This window comes from Gracilinanus agilis, chromosome 3, assembly GCF_016433145.1.
Source record: "Gracilinanus agilis isolate LMUSP501 chromosome 3, AgileGrace, whole genome shotgun sequence".
Taxonomy (NCBI): domain Eukaryota; kingdom Metazoa; phylum Chordata; class Mammalia; order Didelphimorphia; family Didelphidae; genus Gracilinanus; species Gracilinanus agilis.
In genome coordinates, this window is record NC_058132.1 from 305204317 (window position 1) to 305215953 (window position 11637).

The 11637-nt window shown below is 35.8% G+C and overlaps 1 pseudogene; it reads left to right on the forward strand.

The window, feature by feature from the left end:
• The first annotated feature begins 289 nt into the window (after nt 1-289).
• Nucleotides 290-852, forward strand: LOC123241506 (annotated as a pseudogene).
• Nucleotides 853-11637: the final 10785 nt, after the last annotated feature.

The window sequence follows — 11637 nt, forward strand, 5'->3', positions numbered from 1 at the left end:
TCTCTTAAGCCTATATCCCAAGGAAATTAAGGATAGATACCTGTGGATCATATGTATAAGAATATTTTGTGCCATTTTGATGTTAATTGTAGTAAAGAACTAGAAAGAAAATAGATATTAATCATTAATTGGAAACATCTTAAAAGGGTGTTATTCTTTGTCTAATGCTCATTTTAATTACCAGAATATGGAATTGAAGTGTGTTTATCAAGGGATATTTTATATTTTCTGCTTGATTTATAGTTCAGATAAAAATTAGCCTTTTATGTGTCTCTCTTTTAAAAAATAGATGAAATTAAGATGTTTGTTAGTTCCCTGTGGCATTCATACTTGCACTTGTGCTGCTGTGAAGTTTGAAGAACAGAAACTTATGTGATAAGGTCTATTTAGAACATATTTCAGGAAGTTGAATCCAACACTTTCAAGAAAACATAAGTCCAAGGTTTAGTGTGAACTACAATAATTAGTTTCTTGATTTCTTGGTGAGTGGTTCTGCAGACTTCACTGTGAAAATATGGACCATATCAATGGGGGCATATTGAATACACTCTCTGGACATACTGAGTACTTAAGCAATTTGGTTTTGAAGAAGTACAATGTCAAGTCTCTCTTGCACAGCTCTGGAAATTACATTCTCCTCAGTGCTGACAAGTATGAATTTCAGGATTTGTCCAAGTGAAAGAGAAATCAACTGAAAATGTTTTTAAAATATTGTCTATAACCGAGGATTGAAGTATCTGTTTGCAGCCCAAACTCCATTTTGATGGCAAATACATTGTAAATAGTTCATCTGTAGGACTTGATCAGTCAGATTTTGCCAGCTCTGATATTCTCAATGGGGTTAGGGGATAGAGTTGAGAGGGAGTATTTGCCTTTAACATTAAAATTTTTACATAATATGATTTTTCCCAATCTACCAACTTGTATAGTCAAATAAAATAAATTTGAAAAAATTAGAAATTCGATCTGTGTAATGGCCAACCACAATTGCAGTGGACTAATAATGAAGCATTTCCTGTAGAGATATGAAGAATTCAAAAGTTGAGACTGACACAAAGGAGCAAACTCTCCTGTGTATATATACATATATGTGTGTGTGTATTTATTTATACCTATATATGCACATATATCCCATATATACTCCATACAGAAATTTGTTTTGTTTGACTATACATGCTAGTAATAGGTATTGTATTTTTCTTTCCAAATGAATGGAGTTAGAGGACAGAGTTGAGAGGGAGTGAAGGTTAATTTTTGTAAATTGGAAAAAATATATTGTGTAAAAAATTTTAATGGTAAAGACAAACACAGGATTTTATATTTGATAATGAAAAAACTACTGGAACTACTGGAGTCTACTGAGGGAGGTTATACATGGTCATCTTTAGCCATTAGGAAAATGTCCTTTGCCTCCCAGCATGCTTGCTTAAAAAGTGGCAACATTTATTGTAGGATCTCCCTTTCCTCCTCACTTCCTTTGGGCATATTGACTAATCCTGAGCAGGTGTTCATAGGAGATGTTAATTTGTTCCAGATAGCATTCTTGTGAGGCAGAGTTAAGTAGAGAATGAAATGAAGTAGGAAAAGATTTGAGGTAGGGTGACCAACCTATATAGGCCACTGAAATAATCCAGGTATTAAAAAAAATTGAAATGGTCCATGTAGGTCATTTTGGCCTGTACTGGGCTGGTGGCAGCATCAGAAGAGAAAAAAAAAGCATTTATGAGAAATGCTACCAATGTATAATCCAGAGGCCTTGGAAATAAATTGGTGGATATAGAGCAAGGACATCAATAGTTCAATTTTGAAGATGTTAAATTTGAGATGTCTACAAACTATCCAATCCAAGATGAACTATGGGAAGGTGGAGATCTGAAACTGTATTTCAACAGAGAAATTAAGTCTAGATAAATCTAAGAATCATATACAGGTAATCATGAAATCTATGAATGGGAGGGGGCTGATGAGATCACCATGCAAAATGCTCTTGAGCAGTGATGGGCAAACGTTTTAAAGAGGGGGCCAAAGGAAAGGAAATGCTCATCTGTCAGTCTATTTCTAAGGCAACTATTTGGAAGTTTCATTGTATTGTATCCTACTCATTGTATTCGTGAGATTAGGAATAATGTCCTCGACTGGATAGAACAATTCAGGGGTCTGCATCTGGCCCACGGGCTGTAGTTTGCCCATCACTTCTCTAGAGGAAAAAAGAAGTGGACTTAGGTCAGAGACTTGGGGAAAATGGAACATCAGCAAGCATGATCTAGATCAGTGATTCCCAAAGTGGGCGCTACCACCCCTTGGTGGGTTCTGCAGCGATCCAGGGGGGAGGTGATAGCCACAGGTGCATTTATCTTTTCTATTAATTACTATTAAAATTTTTTAAAAATTAATTTTCAGGGGGCTAAGTAATATTTTTTCTGGAAAGGGGGTGGTAGGCAAAAAAATTTTGGGAATCACTGATCTAGATGAAACAAAATGATTTGCATGAGGTCATGCAACTAATAAATAGAAGAACCAGGACTAAAATCATTTCTGACCTAAAGCCTTCATCTTTTTTCCATTTGATCATTACCTTACAGAAAGAAAAAAAAAGGAAAAGGAAAATCACTGACATCTATCTTTCTTTCTTTTTCCCTCTTCTTCTTAGCCCTCTTCTGTCCATCACCCCTGCCATCCCTTTTCCATGATAGATACATTTTTCAGCATTTCTTTGTTTTTTCCTCTATTTCAGATTTCCATTTATAGTTAATGATTGGCACTCACCATGTCCCTGTGTAGGGGGATACATTAAAAGAAAGTTGAATGTCTATAGCTGGAGCTCCTCGTTCAACTATTGCACCTACAATTTTTCTTTCTCAACCAGGATCTGCATAGCTTAAGCTCATACCCCACTATATCATTGTCACTTCTGTCTTTTGCCTCTCAGCATTCTTTCTTAAAATGTGGCAACATTTCTTGCAAGATCTCCCTTTTCTACTAACTTCCTTTGGCCACATTGACTGATCCTGAGTAGGTGTTCATAGGAGATGTTAATTTGTTCCTGACACCAACTTCGTGAGGCAGGCTCAGCAAACAAGATAACTTCTATTTTAAACCTGGGGAAACCAGGAAACAAAGAGATTCAATAAGCTGCTAAAAGTAAGTTATTTGTGATACCCAAGATGATTGTTCATTAATAGATAAAGGCTGTGCCCTGGGATTTCATGGTATAGGGAACACCTGGATGAATAAAACCTCTAGTAATGCAGGTTAGCAACTCCCCTGTAAATTGTAAACTGAAGAATTAGGTCATCGAAGGGCTAAGACATCTGCCCAGGATCACAAAAAATAGTGTATGTCAGAAGTAGGATTTGTGCCCAGGTCAGTGTGTGTGTGTGTGTGTGTGTGTGTCTGTGTGTGTGTGTGTGTGTGTTGGAAAATACAAAAAAAGTTTAGATGTAGTCCCTGCTCCGTTGCAAAAGGAGGCAATGTATATATGTACATATATATGTATGTGTATGTGTATGTATATATATATATATATGTTTGTGTGTGTGTGTGTATATACACACACATAACTTTTTTTACTATCTCCAGAATCCTATTTTTCTTGACCTTAAATTTCAGGCTAGTTAAGGAGACATAATTAGCACATCTCCACTGAGTTTCTCTGAATCATTTTTAAATTCAATATATTTGTCTTCAAAAAGAACCTAGTCCTCTGGAAACTGCCTCCTGTTAGTAAATGGGGCCATCCCCTCTTCATTTCAACATTTTCAAGGTCAAAGGAACAATTATACTACAAGTCAGAGTATTGAACATCATGCAAACTTGTCAGTTTTACAACTCTTCTTCCACCATCCCAGCAGCCAGCTCCAGGGTTAGGTTATTTCCTCAGGGTCTTTTTTCTTTGGAAAGCTCATGAGAAGTTAGAGATTTTTTTAAAGGACGGTTTCTCCACCAATAGACACATGCATTCTAAAAACTGCTCTAGTCTGTTATTATTTGTCCTTTATTCTGCCCTTGCTAGGCATGGCAAGGCAATGATGGGGGAAGGCAATAAGTTCCTATGGAGATCTCTGCCACTTTTGAAGCAAGGCTGGTTTGAAAAGTCTCTTGAACCAAGATGCACTTCAACCCACCCACCCCTGGGAACATGCTGGCATGATAATGAGGGAACTTGGCTGCCCCCAAAGTTGAAGTGAAACCTCTCACATACTTTTTCATGAAAGCCTGAAATATGAAAGATTGAACTAAACTTTCCCTTGGGGAGTGAGCTCTGCATAGATCAGAAAAAAACCTAAAAGAAAAAAAAGATTGGTTTTTAAAAGCCATTTTTTTGGCCAAAAATGGAACTTTTTTTTTCACTTTCCAGGGTGGATATGTTATCAGAAATGATTGTTCATCCAGTTTTATCTCTCAGACTCCCGTCTTTTCATCTCCTCAAAGATTGGTTTATTTTTTCATGTTCCACTATCATTAACCCAACAAAGTCACAGACACCACACTGAGAAATTCACTTAATGAGAAAATAAACTGAAGGCATTTAGGAGAATATTTTAAAAGGAATCAAATTCATGCCTTGTTTCAGAAAGCATTCATTGTTAGTGTTCATAGGCAGAAATATATGTGTGTGTATGTGTGTGTACATATACACATGCCCATAGGCACATAAGTGTTTATATCGGTGCATATGTAGTTGCCTAATCTGTTTTGTCCCTTCATCTACCTTTGTAGCCACAGACAAATACAACATCATATCTTGTCACTGCCAGCTACTAATTTGTCCAGCAGCAATTCCCAGAAAACATGGGGACATTCATTTTTCTTTCATTTTCCAACCTGTTTAAAAATGATTTCAGGTTTTATTTAAGATGAAAACTGTCTACAGTCAGTTCATGGAAAAATGGCCACCCTATTGAGATAGATTACTGGATCCTTCTCTAAGCTGCAGCTGTCATTTAGGATTTGTGGATAAGTGATATGTGGTACACTTAATTGAAATCTCAGGTCTCTAACTACTACCCCCAGAAACATGCTTGTGATGCCTCCTGGCTGGATGGAAGGAAGAATAATTTTTGGACCCCAAGAGATAGAAAAGCTGTTCAACCAGTACTTTACTTTAAACAAAGAAGTTTAAAACAAATTTAGAGTCTTCAAATCCTATCAACATTACTGGGTATATGAAAGAGAATATTCAGGGTCAAGAGACCTGCCACTAACAGGCAATGTAACTTTAATCAAATTGCCTAGCCTCTCTGAGCAGAACATTTTTATAAAGAATTTTCATATACATAAGAAATATCGCCTTCCCTCTTCCAATCGGTGGCATAAGTCATATTTGTTTTGTACACACTAAATTTCCACCTTTACCAACATTTTCTCCCATCAGACTCTTCTTTCCCCACATCTTGCTTCTTCCTTCCTCATACCATGCCTATCCACTTTAAACCCATACATTAGACCTGTTAGCTTTCTTTCTTTTTCATCTTATCAAAAACTCTTATTGGGAAAAGTCTATTAAATTCATGGGGAAATAAATGAATGAATGAAATTTTTTGCATCAAGACATAGGAGATGAGGTAGGAAAGGGTTATCATGTTAGTAGACAGTTTATTAGAATGCCCCAAAGATTCTAAAACAATAATAATGGTTTTGTATTTTGAATCTGAATGAGATACAGGTGGATGGTTAGGATCAGAAAGTGGGAAGGAATTGATTAATGTGGAAATACTTCTTGGTAAAAAGAAAGTTATTTTGCATGGATTAATACATTTTACCTAGAATTAAAACAGTATTATAGCAGACCAAACACACACACACACACACACAAACTATTCAAAGTCAGTCTGCAATTTTCCATATCAAAAACTTGGCAAAGCACAATCTAATGTAGACACTACAGGTGTCCTCTCAAAACTGAAAAAAAAATAGACATAAAAACGAAAACCCTCTCCTCACTTCCACAGTAAATTAGAATGGTCCTTGAAGAAGGCATCTAAGTGCTCTACAATAATATTTTGTTTAGCCTTCTAACTTGTGCATATTTTCAAGGCAAGACTTAAATAGTAAAATACATTCTGGAATAAAAATTACATACATTCTTTCCATGATAAAGTAAGAACTATCAAGGGTTTTATGAATTTTTTTAGTTTGAGAAAAACTACTTATATACTGAAAAGATTATCTAGAATTGAAAAGAAGAGGAAAATATTTTTATAATGAACTAGGCTCTTATTTTCTATTGCAGCCATGTCTTCTTTGGGGAAGAATATTTTTGTTTTGTTTTTGTTTTCCTCTCTCACTTGAAGAACTGAGAAGATAATCCCTTCTGCCTTTTCAGGGGCTTAAGAGACTAAAGCATTTTCTTTTTTTTCTCTATCTGACCCAATGCAATGGTCTGATGCAAACCAGGGAAAGTTATTTGTATTGCCCTGTCCAATCTTACCAGAGGTATTAGTGATATCAATTCTCCATGTTGCAGCCTCTGGTGCTATCCACAGTACTCCAGCTATGTATGATTTTCCCCTTAAATGAACTTGGTTCATATAAAGCCTTATTCATGTCTTTTCTGTGCTCATATCTTTTTCTATTTCTTAAGCAGAAAAGTATCCCAAAAAAATGACATGATAGAAAAAAAAAAGATGTCAAGAAGACTTGAGTTCAGAACTTGCCTAGGATGCATTGTTGTGTGACATTAGATAAGTGACTGAAGTTATTTATAAGATAAAAATAGTAAAACTGAAGAGTTTCAAATGTCTCCCAGTTCCAAATCAATGAGCCTCCAACTATTGTATATGATTTTTCTACCAGAATTTGTTAAAGTTTTGATCTTAACAAAAAGTAGATATTTATACAGTTAATTTTCATAGTGATAAACAATTATCTGAAGGTAAAAGTTCCTTATCCTGGTCAATAAATATTTTAATTGTGTTCTTAATCCCTTTATACGACTCAGTTTTCAGTGAAAGGACTGGAAGAATGTGAATTATTGGATACATGAATCCACATTATTGCCAAAATTAAATAATTACACATTCACAAAACATATGAGGCATATGTTGAAGAAATATATATATGAAGAGCTTTAACAAGAGCTTTTTGTTTTAACAAGTGATAAGAAAGCTTAGAGAAGCTATGGACAAAGAGCTGGCCTTCAAGCCAGGAAGACCTGCTTTCAAGTTCTTCTTTGGAAGTATGTCAGCTGAGTGACTCTGGCTAATTCATCGAACCTCTCATTGACTCCAGAATATTCTCTGAGATGATAGCTGTAGATATAGTTTCAGAGTAGGTGCTAACAGACTTTAGTAATTTCCTCATTAGTAGTTCCCTATGCCATTAAAATTAAAAAATCCAGGCCAAAAAACAATAACAACAAGACATATCTTAAACTAAAGAAAGAAATTTGGGGCAATACTAAGATATTACCCTTCATGTTGAGAAGACACTTTAGAAAGAGAAGCAAAGATGTTCCTAAAAGTGTACCTTCATTTGATTATAGTTCTATTAGGGTTATGTTATTATATTCAAGAGTTCTGGGTTATGACTCATAAGAAGAGCAAGGACATGGTTGATTAGGAAGGAGAACTTGTAGGAACAAGATAGCCCATGAGAGACCAGACCTTCATAGAGAAGTGAGACAACTTTTGCTTATATATAAAAATCCTGTTTTATTCAAAGTGATGTATCAGTATTCATTTTGTGTTAACATTGCATCCAACCCTTCGAAAGAATCTCTGACATTGGACATTCTTAATGATTCAAAGGATAAAGCAGTAATAGGCTGGAGGCAGCTAAAACCAGTTTATAAGAGCTAAACATTTATACCACTGAATCAACAAATCAATAAATAAAGGATTGATTTATTGTTTTGGTGATTAATTATATTGAAGGTAGTGATGGAGAAAATGCTAATAAGGCAAATCAAACTTTAAAATGTGCTATGTGTTTTCAGCATACCCCTAGTTATGATCTCTGTATTTGTCTACTATATTCACTAGTAATTGACTCCACTTCTAACAAATAGAATGTGATTTCTGAGTGGTATTTCTACTAGTGGGAATGAGTTACATTGACTATCTACTCTTTCTTATCCAATCCCTCTTAAAAATCATGAGTGAACATTGCTAAAAGGGCAGTAGCAGAAAGGTCCTGAAGTACGAAATTTCCCCAGCCAAAGGATACATTCTGGATCATGTTGTTGTTTGTCCTTTCTACTCAGAGAGGATCCATGAAATCATGATGTTAGGGTCAGGGCATAGCAATCAGTGGCTGAGCAGTCCAATATGAGCTTGTAACGCTCTACCATGGATCTGATACAAATGACACATTAGAACATGTACGATAAGGGGGCAGCTGGGTAGCTCAGTGGAGTGAGAGCCAGGCCTAGAGACAGGAGGTCCTAGGTTCAAACCCGACCTCAGCCACTTCCCAGCTGTGTGACCCTGGGCAGGTCACTTGACCCCCATTGCCCACCCTTACCACTCTTCCACCTATGAGACAATACACTGAAGTACAAGGGTTTTAAAAAAAAAAGAACATGTACGATAAAAATATGTCTAGATTTGTACATCATATGCTTCCTTTGTGCTATTGTGATTATGCTTTGATCATGGAGCACAACCCCTTCTTTGATGTGGACACACTCTGTGCCAGCATCTCCCATGTCAATTCAATACCCAAGTTATTTTGGGGTAGTTCTTTTTTATTATAATAAATTTTTATTTTTCCATCTTATATGCCAATATAATTTTAATATTCATTTTCTGATCATTTATAATCCATGTTCTTCCTCTCCCTCCAACCTCTTCCTCCTCCCCAAGAAAGCAAGTAATATGATATAGGTGGTACATATATTATCATGTAATACATATTTCCATGTTCATCATGTTGTGAAAGAAGACACATTCCTTACACTAGAGAAAAATTCATGGAGGAAAGAAAGTAAAGAATAATATGTTACAATTTGCATTCAGACTCAGTCTGTTCCTTCTGTGGAGTGAATATCATTTTTTTTAAATTTTAAACCCTTAACTTCTGTGTATTGACTTATAGGTGGAAGATTGGTAAGGGTAGGCAATGGGGGTCAAGTGACTTGCCCAGGGTCACACAGCTGGGAAGTGTCTGAGGCCGGATTTGAACCTAGGACCTCCCGTCTCTAGGCCTGGCTCTCAATCCACTGAGCTACCCAGTTGCCCCTGAATATCATTTTTTTTGACACAAGTCTCTTAGAGATGTTCTAGATCCTTACCTTGTTGATAATAGTCAAGTCATTCACAGCTGATTATCATACCTTACTTTTGTTACTATGTACAACATTCTCCTTGACTTTGTATCACGTTATATGTCTTTCCAGGACTTTTTATAATCATTTTGTTTGTCACTTCTTATGGTACAAGAGTATTGATTACAAGAATATAGCACAACCTGTTCAGACATTCCCATATAGATGGACATTCCTCAATACCAAAGTTTTTAAGAGAGACCTTGAAAGTGTCCTTGTTCCACTTCTGACTTCCAGGTGACCTCTTGACTGGTGAAAGCTCTTCATAAACTAGTCTTTCATGTAAGGACGTGTTTGGCTTTTGGACTACATGGCCAGATATCATGGTTGAACTCTGCAGTATAGTTTGAATGTTTAGCAGATCAGCTCAAGAAAAAACATTAGGGTCCAGGACCTTATCTTACTAGGTAATCTTCATATTCTTCCTATGACAATTCAAATGAAGGCAGTTAAATTTTCTAGAATGACATAGACTATCCAGGTTTCACAGGAATATGAGCACGTGGTACACAGTACTTCAGTTTGGTATGAAGACTGATACCCTTTCTCTCTTGCACTTTTTTCTATATTTTCTTGCAAATGCTGAGCTACCTTTGACATTGTGAATGTCAACCTCATAATCCATGTGGACAACTCTGAGAAGTATACTACCAAGATAAATGAAGTTATCCACTGCATTAAAAAGTTGATAGAGTAATTTTGAATTCTGTGGATAAGTCTTTGATTTCCACTTCATAACCTTAGCATAAGGGCGAAATGACTGTCAGTTTGGGTAGGGAGCATTTTTGAGTTCATTAAAGAAAATGATATCTTTCTACAATTCCTCTCACTTTTCATTTGCTCTTTTACCAAAGTTCACTATGATATTTGATAAGCTTAATAGTGGGATTTTTTTAATGGAATGATGGGCAACTCTCCATGGAACTTTAGAGTAGTTGGTTTCTTTTTTTTTATATTTTCAGACAAATATCACCATCATGGCTTAGCAAATGTTACTTTCCCATGAGGTATAGATTTTTTATGCTTAAACCAGGAGAGGACATGATTTGACAGCATTTAAATAGAACTCTCCTGCCACATAATAATAGCTCACATTTACCCAGTACCTTAAGTCTTTTGAGTTTTGCAAAAATTATCTCATTTGATGTCTAGTAATAAGTTTGAGATATAAATTAGATTATTATTCCCATTTTACAGGAAGAAAAATAATTAGAGAGATCAAATGACTTGTCTAGACACAACAACTTACATGAAGAGAATACTGAATTCAAACTCTTTTGGTGTCTAGTCTGGCATTATTTCTACTATATCCCAATGCCATATGTTTATTTTCCTATGGGTTGTTCATTTTATTCACAAGTTTGTTCTGGAAATCACAAGAAAAGTGGGGGAAAGAGTGAAAATTGGTTTGGGCACTTCTCTATGCAAATTCACTTTAGAATTTAGATTTTAATGGCACTAATATGAAAAAAAATTTTTTTCTTCTATATTACTATCCACTGGCCATTCTGTCTTCTGTTTACTCTCTCTACTTCTAAGATCAGGTCTATTCTACCCAACAATTAAAAGAAGAAGTTGCCTAGAGCCTCCCAAAGCCAGAAAAATGTAGGATTTCCTTAAGAACATAAATGGTAGATCTGGAAACATATAAAAAAGTGAATTGCATGAGGCTAAGGTGCCCTGACATTCTCATGTCCAGTACATTATCCCAAGAAAATTGGAGACCAGAATATACAAGAGAACATAGGAAAAATATGAGGAAGATTTCATTTCTTTTTATTTTTTAGAAAAAATTTTCCATAGTTACATGATTCATGTTCTTGCTTTCTTTCCCCCCAACCTAACCCCCCCCATAGCTAATGCGCATTTCCACTGGTTTATTCATGTGTCCCAATCAAGACCTTTACATATTATTAATAATTGTTCTAGAGTGGTCATTAAGAGTCTACATCCCCAATCATGTCCCCATAAACCCATGTGTTCAAGCAGTTGTTTTTCTTCTGTGTTTCCAATCCTGTAGTCCTTCCTCTGAATGTGGGTAGAGTTCTTTTCCATAAATCCCTCAGAATTGTCCTGGGTCATTGCATTGCTGCTAGTACAGAAGTCCAGTACATTGTATTTTACCACAGTGTATCAGTCTCTGTGTATAATGTTTTATTGGTTCTGCTCCTTTCACTCTGCATCAATTCCTGGACTTTATTCCATTCCACATGGAATTCCTCCAGTTTGTTATTCCTTTGAGTACAATAGTATTCCATCACCAAAAGATACCACAATTTGTTCAGCCATTCCCCAATCGAGGGACATTCCCTTATTTTCTAATTATTCTCCACCACAAAAAGTGAGGCTATAAATATTTTTGTACAAGTATT